Below are 24,935 nucleotides of genomic sequence, written 5' to 3' on the forward strand. Positions count from 1 at the left end.
AGAGGCGTATTGCGTCTACGTCCACAAATTTTGCAACATTAGGGAACAGGACAGTCCCGTATACACAAAGAGCCAACACAACATTGAAACCTCTCTGCTCACCATCCTCAAGCTTCTTCTTGGCTTCTCCTACTAGGAAACTCAGATGAAAACCACTGACTCCTCTCTTCTGACACATATTAGACTTCAAGACTGATTTCCCCAAATACGTGGTTGAATCAACCATGCTGAGATCGGGCAGAAACTCAGAACTGTAGAATAGCAACTGCAGCTTGATAGGATCTCTGAGAAAACTGGCAACCTCCTCCAAAGTAGGGACCAAGATGTAATCCGAGAATGTGAAACACCTCAATGGAGGGTCATAGAACTGCAACAATGTAAAGAGAGCATCATGTTGATCTTTGGAGAGAACCGTAACGAAGCTTAGAATCAACCCGTAATCCTTCCGGAAACCTTCTAGAGAATCATGATCCATTAACTTCATCAGTTGTTGAATGGGATCCAAACAAACCACAGAAAACTTGTAGGCGACATGTCTCTTTCTGCCAATATCCATCTTAGGAGAACCAGAGAACCCCGACCGGAATCAAGAAGAAGATATAAACCCCTAGTAATAAATAAACATGTGTTAAATGATGTGAATGAAAAATGATGTGATGCAATGCAGTGACATGGGAATCAGGAATGTTGTATCTGCTTGAACAACTGTCGGGTCACACTGTCTGAAGAGAAACCCACTGAGGAACACATAAGAGGTCAAAGTGCTGCTCCAGAAAACCGGGTTGGTTGAAGGTTAAGGTTTCATGAATTTAGCCCGCCCCTCACTAGTAGGTTCTAAGAACAGAAGTTTGTCAGCTTCAGCCCTTCAGTCGAGAATAATACGTTTACCACTGAAGGTTTGGCATTATTACGAGACAAAAGACCTCCACTAACTCCCCTCAACAGGACATCCTAAAGCAAGTTCCCAGCCTCAGGGTCCTCGGATTGAGCAACGAGAATGCGCCCACCAGAGCTAACATAAACACGTCTCGGAGGAGAGGCCTCGACTGAGTTCTCGGGAAATGGTCACCAGAGTCGATGATTTCTAAAGGAACATCTGTCGTTATGGAACACCCATAGGACAAAATATATCCAAAAGAAACCTTGTATGGGTGTGGGTCTTCATGAACGACTTAACATAGCAACATGCTATGCAAGCCTCATGACTATCCATTCTAAAACCTGTGTGTACGCTCAAGCCTGGGTAGTGGGCTTATCTCTCATAGAACAACCCATCCCAAAAAACAACCAACCCAACAGCAGATACAACAATCATATGTACATAATGCAATAAGATAAAGCAGATAAATGCTTAAAGTAAATAACTGTACAAAAGAATAAACACCCAACAAACAAGAAACCTACAAAAGCTAGGAGGGACTAGCATAGGAAATACACTCCCCAGCAGAGTCGCCAACTGTCGCAACTGGGCGGAAAAAAAACAACCGACGAAAAAAGAAACAGAAGAGTCACCACCGTTCGTTATTTATCCCAAAGGAGGGAAAGGAAACGATCGAAGAAAACCTAAAGAGAAGGAAAAGACAAGGTCTTGCAACCAAATCTTGGGTTCGGGAGTCGATTATGCGAAGGGAAGGTATTAGCACCCCTACGCATCCGTAGTACTCTATGGGATCCACTCTTGTTGTTCTCGTCTAAAGGGTGTAGGTTTATCTAATGTACTATCTGCTAAAAAAAGGTCCAAAGAAAATGACTTGCAAGGATGTCACATCCACTGCCTACGTATCTCATCTGAACATAAGAATCAGAGTCTTCGTAGCTCGGCTACCTATGGGTGAAAGAGAAGTGTGCTCGATAAGACATCGTGTCTTATGCCTACGTATCTCATCTGGAATGAGAATTAGAGGAAAACGTAGTTCAGCTAACTACAGGAACAAGGGTCTCGATTGCAACTAGGGCAAGAGAAAGGGAATGTCTCGATCGCAACGAGGGCGAGAGAAAGGAATCGCAACAAGGGCGAAAGCAAGCAAGGATTAGTTGTTAGTCGTCAGTCAAAAACTCGGCAAGACATCGCATCTCGTGCCTACGTATCTCATCTGAACATGAGAATCATAGTTGTCGTAGTTCGACTAACTAGGGGCTAAAGATTGCCATCTGAACATGGTCTTACAAAAGAGGACACCAGTTGTGTCAAAGGAAAGTGGGCAATGTGTTCAACGTCCTAGCAGTAGGTGTCGCAGCTCGCTGAATCTAGTCTTAGGCAGTTACCTCTTTGCAATAGAATGGACTGACATGCCACAAGATCGGAGACGCACGGAAGGTCTAAAAGAATGGGGAAGCTCTGCCCTAGAGTTGTCATGCAATGTGGACCTATGTGTTAGGATTTACAAATGGGAACATCTACCTAATGTTAGCATGCAAAGAATAAGGGAATTCTACCTATGTTATCATACAAAGGGTTCTACCTAATGGGTGCTACCTAAACGGAACAAGAGTCGACGGATGGAGTAAGGAGAGGAGCCATGGGTAAGGGTAGATGGCGATGCCTGAGGCAATCGACTTACAAGTAGGTGGCGATGCATGAAGCAATCGACTTACAGGTAGATGGTGATGCATGAAGCAATCGACTTACAAAAGGATGGATGAATACGTGTTGGTTCTGTTAAGTTTTGAAAATTATTACTCGACGTTGGATCGAGCTTTTGATCTTGTTTTGAAATGGTTATCGGATGTTCGTTTTAATTCTTGTATTAACAGATGAATAAAGAATGAAAGAATAAATATTATACACTTCATGGGAGAGGGGTACATTTGTTATGAATGGGGATTGTTCATGGCAATCAAACAATAAGAATAATATGCCTCATACATCATACAAGTAGGCAACAATTATCAATCAAATCAGATAAATAAACATGTATATGATCAAATCAAATGATCAAAGAATGAAATAATGAAGCATTAAACAATGTATGAGAAGTATGAACATGTTAAACAATCAAGCAATGGCATGCATAGATGAAAGAAACAAGTATAACAGATGACAGATGAATCAGACAGATGAAACTATGCACACAAAGGATCACTGAATAATTTAATCAGGAAATGATGCAAGGATCAAATAAAATCAAGATGAAAGGCCTCTAATACATGGCATATGAGATGAACAAGGAAGGATCAAAAGATCTCTTCAATTGCCATAAGCAATCCCTAAGTCAAACATCAATCATAGAAAAGTCAACTGAAAAGTCAAGTCAACTTAAAAAATATGAAATAAATAGCAAATTAATCAAGAAAATTATGAAAAATTAAACTAAATAAGGTAGGGTCAGGACATCATCATCCCCCAAAAATATTTTAAAAATATTGAAAATTAGTGCATGAATTAATTGAAATAAAACAGAAGTCAAACCGAAAGTCAACCAACAAAACTAGGTTAGAAATAAATCAAGCATAAATGGAAAATGTGAAATAAAAATCCAAGAAAAGGTAAGGTTTACCATGGGACAGTGTGTCAACCTTCATCCCAAAAATCAGAACCTAAAAATAATTTTAAGTCATGAAAATAAAAATCACAAAAGAAAGTATGCTAATATGAACCATTTAGAATAAATAATTAAAATAAAATACTAATATTAAATAAATACGAAAATAAAAATTAAATAAAATTAAATAAGACATTAAGAAACATGGAAAATATTTTTTGATATTTTTATGAATAAATAAAATATTTTTATTAATTAAAACAATACAGAAAAATAAGAATTAAAAAAAAGAAAATGACAATGGATTGTTGGTGGGCCTTGAGTGTGGGGGGTGTTGGAAGCAGCAGCTGAGGCCTATGATCCAAGCGCTTAGACCAGGCGTGACAAAGATTAAATGAACATTTTATTTTTTAATAACCATGTAACATGCATATCAACTGGTCACGTTTGTTTTAAGTCACTGCATGACAAAAATGGTTGGACGGTTATGATTAAAAGGCAAACGCATGATCTAATGGCCTTGGAAGCGACACGTATCATCTTCCTCACAAGCGAAACCCTAATCACCATGCAGACGTGAAACGTGACAAACACAGTGGATTTTCTCCAACTTCACTTGAAAAATGCAACCAACGTAGTGCACCAAATGACATGACATAAACACCAAAGTTCAAGTATGCAATGTGAGGTTCATCATGGTACCTTATTTCAGTAAAAATAATGGCTTGAACATAAAGAAAAATGGACAGTAAGATGACACCATGAGCACGACATGAACAGAAAACAACATCACAAATTCATAACATGAATCATTGCCTCGTGTTGAGGGCTTCAAAAAACAGGCATGGCATATGGTTATCATGAGAATGAGCATGAAGCAAGCATATAAATAGCATGGAGTAAGCATGGAAAACATGATGAACAAGCATGGAATGAGCATAAAATATTGATACATGGCCATGGAAGAGAGTGATAGAATTACCTAGTGGATGTAAGGTCCACTTCCTCTTGGTTGTGGAGAAAAGAGGAAGAAGAAATGGTGCCTTGATGCTGCAACTTTGAGAGCTTGTGAAATGGAAGAGGAATGAAAAACAGATCTTGAAACTTGCCTTGCTTGCTTGCTCGAAAATTATAGCCACCTTCCCTTCAGATTAGGGTTTAGTGCCTTAAATATGATGGGTTTAAATGTTCTAAATGGGCTTGCAAATGTTTGTTTTGGTTATGTGCAAAATGATGCAAAAAGTGAGGTGGTGAAAGCAAGCTTCTAATTTTGGAAAAAACTTAAGTTAGTGGAAACAAGAGTACATGGCCAAATGAGGTAAAGAATGTGGGCTGGTCGGTTTTGGTCTGGCTACAGCATAACTTGGTTTGACTTGTGCAACACAAAAACAGTCCAAGATGAGGACTTTGTGACTTTGTATCTTGATGAGCACATGACCAAATGGTAAGACAATGCAAACAGTAGAAAGAGTTCATGGAGCTTAACATCTTTCATGTTGGGCACAAATGGAAATAATTAATGGAAGAGGGTGAAAAATGGGCTTAAAGTTCAGGTTTCATCATGCCAAAATGGTTGGGCCAGTTTGGCCTAAATGCTGCCTAGAAAATTAAGTCATGATGCCCACTTTAGGTGAATGTATCTCTCAAACCATGGATCCAAATGAGATGACTCCAAAAGGATGTGAAAGAGGACATGGCAAGGTACAATTGTTATGAAGAAGGTATTTTCAAAAGATGCCTTGAAATGCAGGAAAACTAGCCAAGAAGTCTTGATAAACTTTGAAGATTTTGGAACTTAGAAAATTTTCTAAGTGTCCTAAGAAAATGTCTCACTTTGACTAAGCATAACTTTCCCAATCTTAATCCAAATGGAGCAAACTTTATATCTCTAGAAAGCTTGGAACAAGAGGAACAACTTTCATGTTGGAGAAAGTTTCAAATGGAGTTTTTATCTTGATGGAAAATGGGCTTAAAGTGAGTGTAACAATCATGAAAACTTGCCCTAAATGGAAAGTCAACCATTTCCAAATTAAGCAACTTTTTCAAATCCTGATTAAATGATGAATCCATGATCCAACCTTGATCAAATTTCACATGTAAGATCCCCTAGGCATGGATTTTGAGATTCCACTCTCAAAATGTCAGGAGTTGACTTTTCTGGCCCCACAGTTGACTTTTCCCAAACTGTCTGATTCCCGATTCCATTGATCAATTGAAGCACTTCTAGCTCAAATAAAGAGCTGATTTTTTGTATGTAGACCCTTGTGGACACATGGAGGGCCATGGAAAAGAGTTCCACCCAAAGAATCAGAAATAAACTGATTTTATACCAAACCCTTGTTTTAGGGCAAAATGATCGGGAACTGATTGCACTGATTGCCAATGGATCTTTCTGAGATATTTGTGAATCTTCCTAGGCCAAGATGCCTCTCTAATCATGACATGAATGAGCCCCTCTACTTCCAACCAAACATTGCCTGTTGCAGGTAGCCATGAAACCCTAATTTCCTAATTAAATCCAGATGAGCACTCTGATAGCTCTGAATCTTTCACTGATGAACTGGGGACCATAATAAGATACCTGGATCCCCCTGAGAACCTCGAGGCTTGTATACTTAGAGAAATGAAGTCCAATTCTCAATCTTGCTTTGTGTGGGCTCCTTCTGTTAAGGAGTGATCAATCAAAACCTGATTTCTATGTCACTAATAAAATATGCAATGAGTATGACCTAGTATGATGCTAATGAAGTGTGAAACATAATCCCATGCTTTCCAAGAAAAATGAAGGGTAAATTTTGGAGTGTTACAGGATGCTGCGGTGTTCATGTGAGTTACGCGTTTCAATTTACTTCACTTGCCATTTACAATTTTCTATTTTCGCTGTTGCATTTTGTTGCACCTGGAGTTTTGCTTTGAGCTGCGTTTGGTCGCGTTTTGGCTTATGATGCCTTACGTCGTTTTATGTGCAAACCATTCTTCCATCTCATTTTGGTGTTGCAGCTTGTAGCTTACCCTTCAACTTCGGCGTTGGCTCGGTGAAATATTGTTCACGCCGTAGCTTGCAACTTGTTGCTTCGGTTGCCGTTATGCATTTTTACATTGCCTTTGTTTGTTGTTGCACTTGGCGTTTGCGACTTGCATCGCTGCATTTGGCTCACGTTGTCGTTTGTGCTACAAACACTGCATTTTGTAGTTGTTTTCCGTATTGTAATGTGGCTCGTGTTTCCGTTTTTAGCTTTACTGCATTTTGCTTTGGATGCAACATTTGTGCTTCATGGCTTGTGTGCCGTTTTCCACTTTCTGCACTTGCGTTTTACTGCTATGATGGCACTTACATAGCAGTTTTTGTATTGCATTTTCCTTCACTTTCCAACACCTTCTTTTGTTTTATCTGTAGGATATGTACATTATTAGTTAGATAACATACATGGTTTATGGATAACTGGATTTATAATTTGGATAGGGGTTAATGTGGTTAACTAATGGATATTGGTTTAAATGGATTTGGGTTCATGAATCTAAATGGTTATTTGGATTTTAAAATATGGATTGGTTAATTGGTTATTAGAATGGATAATTATTGGGTAACCAAAATGGATCACGGGCTTACAATTGGGCCTAACAAAAAATGGATTTTTATAACACAAAAAAAGATGAATAGGCTTAACCAAAAAAATATGGTGAATGGGCTTAACCAAAAAAAGATGGTGAATGGGCCATAATGGAAATGAACAAGCATAACCCAATTTGATATGACAAAAAAAAATGAATTTCTAAAATAAAGTTGAAACTTCTAAAATTAATTCGAAATAAAATGATAAAATGATTTCTAAAATTGAATTTAAATTCCACAAGTCAAAATCTAACCTCAAAAAAATCAATTTAAACTTCAAAATTGAATTTGAACCAAAAATCAAATTGAAGCTAAAATCGACTTGAAAAAATAAATTGACACAATGTTGACTGTAATGATAACATGCATTGAACTGATAAATCCAACCGATACGACTTGTAAACCGAATTGAACCATAATCAAATGAATGAAAAATCGAACCACTCATGCACCAAGAAACACATGAATTCAAGTCACGTGTCGCCTCTTGTTGAGCCATGCTTATTCAAATGGAATGAATGGACGAAGATGATATGCAAATGTTAGGGGTTAGTGACCGATATGATTATGTGAAGGGTATGGCAAATTTCGGGGTATGACATCTGCTTACCTTGCGTAAGTCCCCTCAGACTTTTGCTTGAGGATTTCTATTCCCAAAACTGCTTACCTTTTGCAAGTCCCGCTGCCTTTTGCATGGGAAACCTTGTATGAGATAACCATTTATTTCCTGCTTTTTTCTTAGCCTTTCAGTAAGGAATTTCATATTACCTTTTGTATGAGAAATTCCTCCCAGCTTTCGTTTTAACCTTTTGTTAAGATATTCTCACTACCTTTTATGTGAGAATCCCCAGCAGACCTTGTGTCGAAAAGTTCTCATTACCTTTTGTGTGAGAATCTCATCCCCATCTTTTTGCTTGACCTTTTGTTAAGGAGTTATCATTACCTTTTGTATGAGAATTTAATTTCCATCTTTCTTCTTAACCTCTTGTTAAGAAGTTCTTACTAACTTTTGTGTGAGAAATTTACCCATCTTTCTAACCTTTTATTAGGAAATCCCCATGTTCTCTTACTAAGGAGTCGTTGCTACCTTTTGTACAAGAAAAACCGTATCCCCAGTGAATTCATCCTTCACCCCTAGTCTTTCTTCTTGACCTTTTGTTAAGGATTTACCATTATCTTTCGCATGAGAAGTCACATTTACCTTCGTGGGATTTCTTAACCTTTTTTTGAGGTTTTCTCATATGATTCGTGCATGAGAAAATATTGTACCCTTCACTTTCATTTTGCAAGTTCCCCTACCTTTTGTAGCAATAAGTTTAACCATTTCACAATCAAGTTGCTTGCCTTTTGTAGGACGTCTCTCTATCTTTTGCATAAAATTTCAGTTTTAGTTATATGTCCTCTATTACTTGTCTTTTGCAAATAAATTGTTTTTACCTTTGTGGAATCCTGCGGGAATATTTCAATCACCAGTACATGCCAAAACTTGTTAGTGGAGGAAGAAAAAAGAAAAACAAAAGAAAGAGAAAGAAAAAAAAGTAAGGGAAAGATGGAAAAAAAGAAGAGGATCAATCATACTGCACGCATAACATATTGCATACATCATGCATATCATAACATTTCCATCGTAGCTTCCCTACATTCCCCATAGACATTTCAGATTATTCCCAACAAGACGACCTTGTATAAAAGCCTATTCGCCATTCCATATCTCCAATAAACAATTTTCCACTAATACTTCACCTTTATTTATTCCCCAGTGGGAAAATTTAGGGATATTCTAGTATTTAATCCTCTCCTACCTCGAATGTCTGAAAGTCGTTGCTATTCATACTTTTAAGTCCGATAAGATTAAATAGAGGCAACTTTCATACCCTAAAATTTACCTTTCCTTCCATAAACCTTTCCTCTGGTCCATGACCCTAATTCATGTGCATACATTCATCCTTAATCATCTAGATTTGCACTAGCATGGTTCAAAGCAAAAAGGCAGGCTTCATGAGTTCAAGGTATGATGCTTGTGCTTGCAAAAAACTGGGATTTCTTGACATTATTTTGAAGTGTGCTCAACCAAGCACATAATCCTAATCACCTATGCCTTTTGCATTGTGGGTCTAGGAACTTACATGTTTGATTTTGGATTCGTCGGGGTTGTTTGGTCAATGTGGGGCTCATTATCCATCCTTCTATTGCATTTTCAGTTCAAAGCATTGCATTCTACACTAAAATTGCTCTTTTTACCTAAGTTGACTTTTGATCAACTGTTGACTTTTTGGTCAACCAGTTGACCAAAGTCAACTGATTAAGCTTTGACCTTGAAGCATTTTTCATTACCACCATTTTGCATAAATCCATTTCCTAATTCTATTACACCATACATAACATAAAATTAAAGGAAAGTGTTGAACATGCGCTTGTAGACATTCCATTCTCCTTGAAACACCTTTTTTCGCGCATGTAACCTGTTATGGTAACCGGTTACGCCATGCATAACCTGCACCAACAGAGCCCAGGAATCAACAATCATCGCGCATATGACCGGTTACACCTGCTTCAAATTGCCTTCTCAGCAACCTTAGAACACATGTTATCGGGGTAGTAACCGGTTACGGTAACCGGTTACCCCTGCTTTGCATGGCCTTGTTCAGCAGTCTAGAATGTTAATTCTCGTGGTGGTAACCAATTATACCTGCACCTGCAGTCCAAAAGCAGTAGCATATCAGTTTACCAATAGCAATATAAACCAGTCCCAATTCATTTTCAGCAGCATTTTATTTTGAATTAATTCACAAATAATTCAATTCAACTTTCACCCCATCCAAAATCCAATAAACAAATTTTAATTTCATTCCTAATATACCTTTGATCACTCTGTAAAACCTAAGATTCATTCACCATTCAAAGGGTTGGAAATTCTTGGGGGTTGGAAACTCTTGATCATTCAAACTTTTTGGCACTCATTGCAAATTCAATTTTTCTCCTCTCACGTGATCTTCTCCAATTCATCTCCCTACACTAAAGCTCTACCACCATTGGAGCAAGCTTCACATTGAAGCCTGTTATCAATTGAGCTAAACCTCCTACATTTTACACTCCTCAAAATTCAGAAAATCAATGTCAAGAACAACAATTCAATTTAACATTTTCATATCCAAATCATTAACAAGCAAAAGTAGAAGATCAAAGAAGCATACCTCTATCTTCTTCATCTTCATCACCTTCAAATTTCTGCAAGCTCTAAGGCAATCCTCTGTCTTGCAGGCTGACGATTTTTTTCCTTCGTTGTTTGCTGAATTTTTGATACCACAATGTAGCTTGTGTATTAGAGAATCAAAGCCCCAAGGTTTGGTGGCTTGATTATCCTTCATCTCCATTTAATTTCATTTTTTTGTGCTTGGGGTTCTTGACTTTAATGCTTTAATTTTAGAATTGCTTAACTCTTGGTTAGAATAGATGAGAGATTAGGATAAAGGAGGTTGAGAGGAGTGTAAGAGTGGTCTTATTTCTTGATTCCGGCACGGTGGTGTCGGAGCTCCGGTGGTTGTGGTCGCTTTTTGACATGGAACTTTGCACATGATGTGTAGAGATGTTGATGTTGCTGAACTTTTCCTCTCTTACTATTCTTATGTTATTATTTCTTCCTTGATTTTATATCTTGCATTTTTATTAACACTTTAACTTAATTTTATTTTTAATGCAAATTAACATCTAACTACTAACTTTTAATTAATCTTCATCATCTCAAATCATCCATAGATGAATATCCTTTGGTTGATTCGATCTTCTTCGATTCAAACATGTTGATAAATGATAAATGGATTTTTTTTTGCACTTTGACTTGATGATAGGTTATCCCTTGGAGAAGCATATGTTTAGGTCTTTTGATTTGTTGATAGATGATGACTAGGTGATTGTTTTTTTAACATTTAACTTCGAACCTTTACATTATGCAATGCTAACTTCTAGCTCCTAACATTTAAACTTGTGAAATTTAAATTCTTGCACATTAGCATTCATGCACTTCATCATTATCATTTTACCTCATCTTTATACATTCTTGTTATTTCTCTATCTTGTTATCTAATTAAAAATGAACAAAAACATGATAAAAATGGAAAAAACCGAAAAGTCTTAATTCATCTTTATTGAGACCTAAGCTTGGAGTATTATGGACATAATAGACTTTGTGTATGACCTAAGCTTGACATGGAGTGAGACTTAGAGGACTTGTTACGGCCCTTGTATGGACTTGGACTATTGTGATTAACCTATGCACAACTTGGAGTTTCTTTGGACTTGTAATCTTTTATTGCAAGAATGGCTCTCACTCATGGCACTATCCTAGGGAGACATGTTGATTCCACTATCCATTTGTTAGCTTAGGAAAAAATACACACAAAAGGCTTCCTCTTAGGCTACCTCACAATGAGACCCTTTATTTCTCGCATATATCACTTTGTATTTTTCATGTATCCCTTTCCTCACTATGGTGTACTTTTTTCCTCGCTTTCCTTTGTTTTGTTGATTGCTTGTTAGCCAACCTTAGGAGTTAGGATGGTCACCATTTCAAAACAATAAACAAACCCTTGATCCAACATCAAGCAACCGTTTTTTCAATCAAAACTAAAAAAGTAATAAAAATACGATTAGGATTGCGCACTCCATGTAGTAGTGCAATTCAAATCAACCACATATTCACAAAAAACCTAAAAATAACATCAAATCATCAAACCATTTTCCTCCTTAGGGCATCACTCCAAAAACCCTTTTTCAAGGTAAAATCAACCAACAAACAATCATTTTTTACCATGAACTACGGGGCTTTGATTTCTCACTTCAACAAGTGATCATACGTAGGCACGAAGGCCAAAATCCTTGGCGAGCATACTAATAAAAAACTCACTTCCACTTTGTAAACCTTTAGAAAATAAGCTTTGAGATAATGACACCCATTCAAGCAAAGGACAATCTAGATGGTTCCCGTCGAGTGCGGCGGATGTGAGGGGTGCTAATACCTCCCCTTGCATAACCGACTTCTAAATTCGTTCATGGTTGCGATGACCATTCTTTTTGGGGTTTTCTCGATATTTTTCATTTCCTTTGGAATAAATAAAATCTGATGGCGACTCTATATTTTTCGCGTAACGACACTATGACATAGTTGGAGTTTTATCCTAAACTTCCACTCCGTTTACCCTAATTTTTCTATTATGTTATATTCTGAACAATTAGATGTGCGCTCTATTACAAATGTAATTAATGAATGAGTATGAGCTTATAGGCATATACTATTCAAAATTCACTAGTATAATCGGTAATGAACACGTGTCTAATTATTTTTTGAAATGGTTAATGGTGAGAATAAACCATAGGTTGAATAATTACGTGTTAATCATAGTGAGGTGTCCTATTAGTGGATGGATTCGTGAATGGTGAGTGTACTACTCTTGTCGATAGTTCCATACAGGATTAGAGTCTATCGTAATGTAATTCTACTGTTATTTCTTCCATGGGAAAGGAATGGGTGTAACCTCATATCCTCCATACTTTAAAGTAAGTCCCAATAAGGATAAGGAATTCTCCGTCGAGATATTTACTTCGTTCTCCTGTAGGATATGAAATTCCCGTAATTGGATTCCACTATGCCTACTTCTACATGATAAGGAATGACTAAGAAGGCATTCCTCAGTCTATGTTCTCATGTAGGATATGGAATCCCCATATTTGGATTCCACCGTGTATGCTCCTACAGGATAAGGAATGTTCATGAAGGCGTTTCTCAGTTCTCCTTATTTGGGCAACGGGTCTAAGATATCAATTATGATATCATATAATATGTATAACTCGTAGATCCCTTTGTCTATCAGACATAAAGGACATTATACCATATACTTACGAGTTGTGTAAAGTTGTGCTTGCTTCGACGCTAGTATCTTAGCAGAGTATGAGTGTGTAATACGTTAATATGTTTAAGATCAGCATACCCTATAGAGTCGAGTGAACCCATAAGATAATAGGTCTCACTGAGATTTAGTAATCTCACCCCAATATTGTTGCTTATTTTCAGGTATTCCTTAGAAGATGGAGGATTTGCGAGAAGACTCGAAGTCGGAAGTCTTGATGACTAATGGTTATCTTTCTGTTGCACCACCTAGTTATTCATTTTGAAAAACCTGATACATTATTCCTTATGTGTTTTACATATTGTTATATAATTTTCAAGGTGTCATTTATTTTATGAGTTTCAGTACAAAAATCAACGCTTCATGTAATATGATCATAGGCAGTATTATGTGGGGTGTTACAGTTGCTATCTAGCCACACCAAAATTAAGCCACATCACACGCACGCACAAACGCACACGCGCGCGCGCAAAGACACACACACACACACACACACACACACACACACACACACATATATATATATATATATATATATATATATATATATATATATATATAATATGTCTAAATCTTCCCCTACTTTCCCATCATCTTAGTTTTCAAATTTACAATAAAAAATTTGAACTAGTAAACTTATTAATATGGAAATCCAAAAATATATAGAATGATTATCATATTTATTAATTGAAGATAATAAAATTTGCAATTAACACACCTAAACATTTTTCTTTAAACAATTTTGACATATAATGGGAGATAACTTTGTCCAACTTATATCATATACTTTTATGGTTGGTAGCTTTCACTTATCTCATTTTGAGACTCTTATTGCATTAATTTCTAAGGTAGATTATCCCCAAAATTTTATGGGATTCAGGCCCATTAGCTTTTACAACACTATATACAAGCTTATTACAAAAATTATGGTTAACAAATTGCGTCCTTATCTAAATCAGATAGTTGGACCTTTCCAGAGTAATTTTTTTGCTTAGTAAAGGAATACCTGACAATGCCATTATCCTCCAAGAAGCAATTCGTTCTATGTGTAAATCTAAAAATAAAAAAGTTGAAATAATGTTCAAAATAGATCTTGAAAAGGCCTATGATCATGCTAATTGGAATTTTTTGGAATTTTGTTTGAAGCGAAAAGGGTTTCCTCCCATAACTATAAACTTGATCATGCATTGTGTAACTAGGTCATCTATGTCTATTCTTTGAAATGGGAGACGACTACTAAATTTTATTTCAACTAGAGGATTACAACAAGGTCACCCTCTTTCACTCAATCCCTTTGTTATCTGTATGGAATTCTTGTCGTAGACAATCATCTGGGAAGTCAATGAAGGCCATTGGAAACCTGACAAGTTATATCAAAATGGACCCCCTCTCTTGCATTTATTTTTAGCAGATGATATTCTTCTTCTTGCAAAGGTTTATAACTCCCATGTATGGATCATTTATGGTATCTTAAATCGTTTTTCCATGTTTTCCGGCCCTAAAGTGAATGTTGTTAAGTCAAAGGTGTTCTTCTCAACTACCACCATGAGGAGTAAAATGGATTCAATTGTCTTCGACGCAGGTATCAAGCAAACTCTTGCTCTAGAAAAATAATTGGGTTTCTCTATGTTGCATGGTCATATTTAACACAAGGACTTTGAGTTTTTAGAGGAGAAAATCAGTCAGAGGTTAGCATCTAGAAAATATAAATTATTAAACAAGGTTGGTCGCTTGACTTTGGTTAGGTCTGTCATGACCTCCATTCCAAATTATTATATGCAAGTGGCTTGGCTACCTCAACCAACTTGTGATTTTATTAGTATGATGGATGAAGGTGAGAAAAATACACAAGAAGGGGGGCTATTGTGTATGCCAAAAATCGTTTCGCTTCTGATAGTGTAACTTCAGAGTGAGAACAACATTCAGAGTCTCATATTAGAAATGATAACAACAACGAAAATAATAATGATCAGAAGCAAAAGCAAGCAACTAACAAAGATTATTTTGGTTCCTCTCCTCAACTAAGAGTAGTCCAATTCCCTTGCCTCAACAAGAACTTTTCACTATAATCAACAAATTACACTTTGCTCAAGCCCACTTGCAAGAGACTTCACTTGCTCAATCAACCTAGAAAGAGACTTATGCTCAAGCAACCTTGCAAGAGACTTCTGATCAATCAAGCTAGAAAGAGACTTTACTGCTCAAGTACATAGACAAAAGACTTCACTGATCAAGCATGCAGGAGAGACTTCACTACTCAAGCACGCAGGCAAGATACTTCCTCAACTTTTAACAAACAATTTAGTAAATCTGATAACTACTATACTTAGATACACAACCAGAAGTATAGTAGTTGTGCAACAACCACAAAGGTTCTTAACCTCTTAAGATTTCTAAGATGCACAAAAATAAGAAATCTTAAGATCTTATCCAATAATAGTTACAAATTAAAGCTCAGAGTTATACTAAAGATATTATATTACGTTGTTGTACATCTTTCTTCAAATCTTCAACTTCCTTTTATAGAGGAGAGAAGTAGTCGTTGGAGGGTTTGAACAAGATAGCAAACTTAATGAAGAAGCATACCAAGAGAGACGTTGGAGAATGTATTTGGTTATAAGTATTGTCCACTGAATAATGGATTGTTCACAACACCTTTTGAAGTACTATGTATCTACCAAAATGTAGAACAAACTGAAGAAGGCACATCACAATTCCTTGATCCTTGCAAAATAAAACCCTTGTTGGCTCTACCCAGAAATCTGGCAGTTTGACAAGACTGGTCATCTTTGGTACAATGTAAGGATCAGAGGCTCATTAAGCCTTCAGAGTCCGAGCTGTTACTAGAGGCTGGAATACATGACCAGAGTCTGAACCTTCAGAGGTTGGTGAACACAATCAGAGTTACCAGATTCTGATCAGTCAGAATCAGAGATATACTGCTTCTCCACACATGCTTTCAACATGATTAATTATATGCTTGTGAGCATGCACACTTGAACATATATTAGTATACCCATTTATTCTTTAACTACTTTGTTATCATCAAAACCCAAGGGATATGAACAATCTTGTTCCAACAATGGCTAGAACTGTTTTTTGGGAAAAGTAATTCAAACACTAGTGTGCATCTCGTTGGCTGAAATAAAAGCATTAAGCCCAAATATTTGAGTGGTCTTGGGATCCGGAAAGGAAGGGAGGTTAATACTTTTATGTTGGATAAGCTGGTTTAGGGTCTCCACCGGAATTGTAATTCCCCATTAGTGAATAAATGTTCCTTAATAAGAAAAAGAAATATGGATTAGTTTTTTGGAATGCAATTATAAAAGCTTTCTTTGCTCTTAAAGATGAATTTGAATTTAAATTAGGGGATGGGAACTCCTCTTTCTGTTTTACCAATTGATATGGGGTAGGGAAATTAGCGGAACATGTTCTCTATATGGATATCCACGATTTGGAAATGCGAGTGAATGATGTTTACTTGGATGAAATTTGGAACTTATACTGATTATATATTAATATTCCTCTAGGTGTTTGTGACCGCCTGAAAGCGCTTCCAATTTGTTTGAACCCTATGGTGCCTGATCGATTAACTTGTAAAGGAAATTTATATAATATCTATACTGCTAGGGATAGTTATAACTGGCTCAATAGACTTGAATTTGTTTAGAATACAATAGACAATAAATCTTGGAAGTGAGTGTGGCATATGCCTACTCTTGAGAAGGTGAAATTCTTCATTTGAACAGTTTTACATAAATCTCTTCCTACGAGATCAATATTGTGTCATTGTGGTATGCTCCAAGCAGATCTCTATCCTAGATGCAATCAAGACGCTGAGACGACTCCACACTGCTTGAGAGACTGTGAATTTTCTACTCACTTTTAGAAATATATTGGCTTATTGGACCCACTATTCTTCCAAGGTGGTTAAGGCGCGCTACGAACAAATTATATCTTGCTAATGAAGTGGCATCTTCCTATACTTTGAAACTCATTACAATGAATTATGTTAATCTATTAGCTAACTGTTTTCTCAAGCATGATTTGTCTCATCGAACAAGAACGGTCACGTGGAATGCATAAAAAGGTAGTAATATGATTTTGAATGCTGATGGTAGTAGTCTCGGTAATCCCGACATCTAGAATTTTGATGGATTGATTCAAAATATTGATGGTGCTTGAGTTCACGGTTTTGCGTATATGTTGGTTGTTCCAACATCCTTCACACTGAGCTGATGGCGTTATATCATGGTTTGCATATGATCGAGAGACTTGACATCAAAGACTTGATGTGTTATTCTGACTCCAACTCCGTTATCAAACTTATCTTAGAGTCGATTAATGTTTGACTCCAACTCCATTAGGGAATGACGAGTTCAAATATTTCATACTCTTAGGGAGGAGAATGCTTATGTTGACCATATAGTAGTAGAGTTTGACATAACTCATCCTTACAAAAATGACTTGTAAGGTGAGAGTGTCACTCTATATAAACTCTTTCAAGGTTTTATCTCCAACCAATATAAGACTATGGATCTTTCCAATACACCCCTCATGCTCAACATTCTAATTGGCTTGGTATGTTGCTTCAAACGGTGAACGGCTTAAGGTTCGATCGATAGACTCTGATACCATATTAAAGTTTGACATAACTCATCCTTACAAAATCTGCTAATAAGGTGAGAGATGTTACTTTATATCAACTATTTCAAGACCCTGCAAAAAGTATTTATTTTATTATACTAATAAATGTTTGACTTCTACTCTCAACAAAATTTTTACTATCTATTAATTTTCTAACCAAAATGTTTTTAGGAAATTCCATAGCGAGATCTGTTTAAAAATATTTGACCATCCAATAAAAATATTTGACCAATAATTTTTTACAACACTTGACCATTTTTTTCTTCAATAAACATTTGACCATTTTGTCAAACAAAACATTCAACCAATTGAAATTAGACACGAATATGCTACCTTCTTATTCTAATAATGTCATTGTCAATATATATATATCTAGAAGAAAGTTGTTAATTCATCGTAACCAATTTTACTTTTAATAGTTTTGAAAATTAAATCAATCAACACACGCCAAAGTGGGATTTTTTTTGCATGATCACAAAGACCAAGCACAAATCTCTTTAAAATATTAGAAAAATTTAATTTTAATTTTTCTCAATAGTGTGTCTAAGATTTGTGTCTATAGTCTCGAGACTATAAAAAGACTTGTTCCGCCAAATTTATATGGTAGACCTTGCCTTATGTTAAATATAGATCGATTAAATATAGTAAATCAAGGAAAAAAATTGTTTCTACCCATTGCTTATATTAATATTAATTATAAATTTTTAGGAGTTTTGATTTCCTAACTTCTTTGCTTTTAGATTCGATCTTCTTTTTTTTTTTTTGGATAAATATTTGAATTTGTTTTCTTTCTTTCACAATTTTGGCCTTTGTTCTATTTTTCAAATATATCTTAATTTTATATAAAAAAACTATTAGTTATTTTTAGAACAATACATATTTCGATGTTTAAATAAGTTGGTCTCGTCAAAAATTATGAACAATAATTATCATGAGTATGTTTCAATACGATAAAAATAGGCAATTGCGTTAATGACAATAATGCATTACAAATAGTTTCATGTAGAAAGTGGAGTTAATTTTAAAAGCATTTATAAAGAACTTGAAATACTAAACACAACAAAGGAGGCAAACAGGATAAGGTGCCACGTGGACATATATGGTGGTCCTAAGTATTATGTCACTTGTCACATCCAAACAACCCCTCGTCGGTGTCACCATTGGCTCCGGCTCCGGCTCCGGGATCGGGTCACTTGTCACATCCAAATAATCCATCGCTGGTGTCACCACCGGAGACGGCTCTGGGACCAGGTTCGGGGGCGTGGGTGTAGAGGCGCTAGTGGCGACACTTGAGCACTTGGGCATGATGCATTGGAGCAATAGGGTTATTCGCGGCGCTCCGGCGGCCGGCCTTCGACCGCCATGCTGCAAATTAATTTTAATTATTGCTCTAGGATTTTGGTTGTTGCTTACGGTTTTATCTTCGAATTCAAAATATACAATACTTCATGAAGTGGTGCATTGTATTATTATAGGTGAACCATTGCGCACATATGCTGAAAAGGTGTTGTTTCTTCAATATTCCAGACACATTTCCTTGCATTTGAGTTCTTCACCAGTCTTGTGTAGACTCAACAAAGAGAGTACTTGAAATATTTTTAAAAGAAAGTGACTTCATTCACGATTCAGACCTGGATCCATTTAATCTTACCGAAATATCTAATAGTCTTAAAAGTATTTACACAATGACTTCCGACGTTGCAGTTTCAAGCATCAAAGTTATGAATTCGGATCTTGTCAAGTTGGATCGTTTTGATTGAACCAACTACACCAGATGGCAAGATAAGATGACATTTCTACTTAATGCCCTGAAGGTTCACTATGTCTTAGATCCTGACTTAACACTGATTCTTGAACCAACCGAAAATGATCCTGAAGAGGTCAAGAAGGGGTGTAAGAACGTAAGGAGGAAGAAGTGACATGTTGTCGACATATTCTGAATATGTTGTCTGATCATCTCTACGATCTCTATATAGATAATCCGTTTGCAATAGAAAATCTAGAAAACACTCGAGTTCAAATTCAACACCGAAGAGGAAGGTACAAATAAGTTTTTAATTTTTAAATATTTTGATTTTAAATTTATAGACTCCAAGCCCATTCTTCCCCAAGTACATGAGTTGCAAGTCCTCGTGAATAAAATCAAAATGGTGAAAATAGACATCCCTAAGACTTTTCAAGTCGGTGCAATCATTATGTCATACCCCAATTTTGGCCCTGAATCGCCAATTCAATACATTCATCATAAGCTATTGCATGTCTACATAGCATGCCATGCATTCCATACCGCATAGTGCCTAACATATCAGTCGAAATAATTTTTTGGAATTACAGGCGAACCGGTTGGACTAATCGCCAGATGTGCGTCAAATCAGTGGACGAAAATTTTTAAAATCAAGCTTCTAGACATCAATTTTATTAATCTACGTTTCGCGTAGTTTAATCTGGTATGTTCGATTTATTTTTCAGCTAATTTTTCGGCCACTTTCTGATCAGCTAAAGCCTGTTTAACCGGTCAAAATTTATTTCAAAATTAAAAGAAGCGTTGTATTTTTCCAATAAGTTTATTTCACACTGATCATTTTGGTGCATTCAATTTAATTTTTCGAGCGACTTCGCACCTGATTTTTATTCATTTTAAATCCGTTTATTTTCATTATTGTGTCAGAAAAATCAAAAAAAAATTAAATAGGTATAATCCTGCTCTCATTTTAATTTTATCATATGTATATGAAAAAAAGGTGAAATTTATTTAATTTAATTGATTTAAATTGATTAAAGCTTCTAGAAGGGATATTCTAGGCATTTTTAATTTGGTTAACAAAGTTGTGTTTCTTTGGTCCAATCTTAACCTTTAATTCAAGATAATCAGTGATCCCAATTGGAAAACACATGGATCCCTATCCTCAATTATCCTTCTCAACCAATGACCCTTTGACACATCACCAAAAAACAAAAGCTAAAGAAGCACACATGATAGAACGTCTCTCTTAACCCAACTGTCACCCTCTCTCTTCTCTCTGGACTTCTCTAAAAAGAAAAAAAGAAAAATCTCTTCTTCTTCCTTAACGACACGCGTCTCCCTATACCTGGCCACTTCACCCACTCAATGCTATCGGATCTCTCTCCTCACATTCAGAGACCCCTCGGTGGAAAACGAAAAAATGCCCTTTCTCTCACTAAAAAACCCAAGCTCTCATCGTATATCTTCTGCTCACAACAACATCTTCCATATACCTTTAACCTTCACATTAGAAATCCACCATAACCCCTACTGCGAATTGGTCTGTTGGAATCCCTCACGACCCCACCTCATACGCCGTTAACCCTCCTCCGTTCACCAACACCGCCCTCATCATCCCTCACTGCCTTTTGCGACCGTGCCTCCTTCTTCAACCTTTAAAACTCCTAACTCTCGCAACCTCCGATCGACCTTTAATCACGAAACACACTCCGCCGCGGAAACCCACACAACAACCCAATATCCTCCGTGCACAACCCCATTAACAATCAAACCCTCCAATATCTCCGAGATTCTCCACCGGAACAACTCCGCAAACCCCATCCTTATCTCTTTCAAACACAACCTCACATCAATCTTCCACTCGATTCTCCTTTAAACCCCTCAGATTCAAAGGGCTCAGCACCAAATCCAACAAGAGATTTATCTGCGAGGTTGTGAAATCTTCAATGGCGGTTAAAGTTGAGGTATTCGAGAAAGAGGCACTAGTTGTTTCTCTGGCTAAATACGTCGCTGATCTCTCCAATAAGTTTACTCAACAAAGAGGGGCTTTCACTGTTTGCTTGTCTGGTGGCTCTTTGATCAATTATCTTCGGAAATTGTCGGAGTCTCCGTATGTGGGTTCTATTGAATGGGGTAAATGGCATGTGTTTTGGGTGGATGAGAGAGTTGTACAAAAGGATCATGAAGATAGTAACTATAAGCTTGCTTTTGATGGCTTTCTCTCCAAGGTCGAATCACTTTGGCGATTTTGGCTCGGGTTTGTGGATTAACTGGAGAGCTCATCACCTGTTTCGACCATCCAAGGCCATCCAGCGAACCATTCGTCGCCGATATCCCCAAAGCTTCATCAGCGCTCGCATCATGTTCAAAAGTTTCGTTTCGGTTTGTCGGTATCGCGCTTCAGGGATTCGGGTTTCGTCACTCATGGAGCATGTTTAGCAATTCGTTCTTGATTCAGATATCCAAAGCTCCAAAACCGGCATCGCCAATTACTCCAAACTCGCTTCTCCAAGTGGATAACAAAGTTCAACTTTCACAATCAACAAATTTACACCGGTCTTTAGGTCTTCACATAATCAAGCCGAAATGATAGATGGACGCGTTCTAGAGACTTAATGTTAGAAGAGGCGTGAGAAAATTTACCTGAATGATACTATGGCGAAATAGGTTCAGTTAGTATGCATCAGCTGGTAGTAGTTGTACGCCTTTTGGGAAAGGGTATGTGCAAATCCTTTACGTTCATGGTGGTAACTTTCTAATAAAGAAAATGTGTTTTTGCAAGTAGCCAGACAGTTAGTGAGCCACTGAACTGTTGCGCTTCTATGCCGGTAGGATTTCCAGCAAATTATCCTGTTGGAACATAAACTCGACACTTGCCCTCCCCTATTAGAGATTCAATGGCAACATCTACAAGTTATTGCTAGAAATTTCACGATAGACCCTCTCAACTCTCAAAAGCATACAAGGCAAGCACCATGCTTCGGGATGTTGGAAGTAATTCTTGCATACCAAAAAATTCTTGATGAATGCAGGGCTATTTGGAAATTTTCGTGTGCACTTCTTCAGCGGAATTTTCCATGCTATGTTCAGATGTGAAGGTCATTGGCTACGGACTACCTCTTCGCATGACTTTTGCAATAGAGGTTCGGTAAATTCCACGTAACATCAACCAAAGTTTCAAGGCTAACGCGAGAAAGGAACAAGCAGCTAACTGTCGACAACAAAACCTACTGCTCGGATGAAAACAATGGTAACCTCTACATTTTGAACTTATATTCAATCCGATCCATTTTCGGTTCAAATTCCGTCACACCTCAAAAGCAGTAGTTATTGTCATTTATGTTTGGGTGATTGTAAATGGTTTTTTTTCATAGCATTTTGTGAGCAGGGTTCTGTGGAGTTGTTGTTGCAGGTTCATAGGTTGCATCAGTTCTGCAACCAGTTCCTTGCTCCAGGTTCTGGTTTAGTAAGCTGACTTGGTGTTGATTTGTGGTGATGCCGTTAATTTGTACTTCTATCATGTTAATCCTATGTTAAGTTGTTGTACCAAGCATTGGTGAGTGAATGTTGGTTAATTAGATGATGCAAATGTTAATTGGGATTGTTAGATTTATTGAATAGGACTGTTAGATTAACATGCTTTGATATTGTGAGATTGATATTGTGTAGAAATATAGCTTTGACTGTTAATTTGATGTAGCTATAGTGTTTGTGTTGTGTGTGTGTGTGTGATAGCTAATGAATGTGAGAATTAGATTGAAAATAGCGTGTTGTGTACATAATTGATGTGTGGTAATGTTGATTGTTGTGTGAAAGTTTATGATGTACTGCATGAGAAGTGTGTATTCGTATGTGTGTGTTGCTATTTGTCATAGTGTGAGTATGCTGATAGATATGCCTAATGGTGATTTTACTGAAAAAAAATCCAACCTTTTAAACCATTCCAATTTATAAAAAAAGTCAATTAGGTTATTTAATTCATATAACTAATTATTAATCGCCAAGATGAGTAATTAAGATCATTGTTTCATTTTGATCATAAATTAAAGCATTTTTTCAATTTTAATTTATTTTAAAATTCAATTCATTTTAAAATCATTTCAATTTAAATCATGTCTAAATTCAATTCATTTTAAAACCATTTCAATTTCAATTTAAATCATGTCTAAATTCAATTCATTTTAAAACCATTTCAATTTCAATTTAAATCATGTCTAAATTCAATTCATTTTAAACCATTCCAATTTCAATTTAAATCTTGTCTCAATTTATTTGAATTAAACCTTGATCAGATACCAATTGACCTCTCTTAAACCAAGTGCAATATTCAATTGTCTTTTTTTCTATTTGTTTTATTTTTTATAATAGGCTAGTTATTTATATCTTTTATAGTTTCTTAACATCACTTACAAAAATCTTTTCTTAAACAAACTCGAAGGAAAAGGACCGTTGGAATCTAGCATTCCAGTGTAACCCTTAAACAATTGAGTCCAAAGCACATGTCTTGTCCTTATTAAGTTTTCATTTTACATTAAACCATTTCAATTTCGACCCCAAATAATTTTTGTAACCAAGTCAAACTGTCTCAAATCATTTATGTGAATCCATCCTCGATCACATATTGAGAGATATTTTCTTAAAATCAAATACAATATCCAAACCTTTTTCTAAATAAACTCGAAAGAAAAGGACCGTTGGGATCAAGCATTCCGGCGTAACCCTCTGAATATTTGATTCTCATCAAGTGTTCGTTGTCCATTAAATAATTTTCTTAATAATTCGATTAAAAAAGGACCATTGGAATCTAGCATTCCGGTGGAACCCTGAATTTTTTATCTTAAGGCTTATGCCTCATTCTCAAATATCCGTCTTTCAAACTCAAAAAATACTTAATCTTTATTCAACAACTTTTCAATAAAGATGGAAATGGAACATGGTGTATACCGTGCACTCCTGAGATTAAGATTCAAGGTGGATGCCTTGCTTATCTTAGCTCTCGCCATCGTCTAAAATTGTCAATGCGGTTTCTTCAAACCCTTTCTCAATCAAACCTAAAAATACTTAATCTTTATTAAACACTTTTCGCCAATAAATATGGAAATGGAACATGGTGTATACCATGCACTCCTGAGACTAGGATTCGAGATGGATATCTCGCTCATCCAAGTTCTCGCCATCACTCAAAATACATCCAACCAATCAAACTCTTTCTCGCCGCCGTGCGATTAATCAAAAACCTTTTTCATAAATGAAAGATATATTGTCTTAAGGTGATGCAAAACAATGTTTCGGCCACGATTGTTGAGTCGAGATAAGCGACGCTTTTCCGAATGTAGATTTATAAATTCGTTCGATGTGTGGTATGCGTCCACTCCTCATCTGTTTTGGGTAAAATAATGTTTTCGTCGATTAATACAGTATAGCTTTCGCTAAAATCGACTAACAAACACAACATTTTTCTACCCAGAACTACGTAAGCCTTGATTTCTCTTTTGAGATACGTAGGAGCAGGATTTGTAAATCTTGTCAGGCCCGTTAATAAAAAA

General features: G+C 36.4%; 1 protein-coding gene across 1 annotated transcript in view; it reads left to right on the forward strand.

Annotated features, from left to right (window-relative positions):
• Nucleotides 1-20,652: 20,652 nt before the first annotated feature.
• The window catches only part of LOC127085417 (6-phosphogluconolactonase 3, chloroplastic), a 29,013-nt gene continuing 24,730 nt past the window's right edge, over nucleotides 20,653-24,935 (forward strand). The window contains exon 1 of the mRNA XM_051025932.1: nucleotides 20,653-21,232. The gene's annotated coding sequence lies outside the window, so the exon portion shown is untranslated. The remainder of the gene's footprint in view (nucleotides 21,233-24,935) is intronic.

The sequence above is a fragment of the Lathyrus oleraceus genome, chromosome 5, assembly GCF_024323335.1.
Source record: "Lathyrus oleraceus cultivar Zhongwan6 chromosome 5, CAAS_Psat_ZW6_1.0, whole genome shotgun sequence".
Taxonomy (NCBI): Eukaryota; Viridiplantae; Streptophyta; class Magnoliopsida; order Fabales; family Fabaceae; genus Lathyrus; species Lathyrus oleraceus.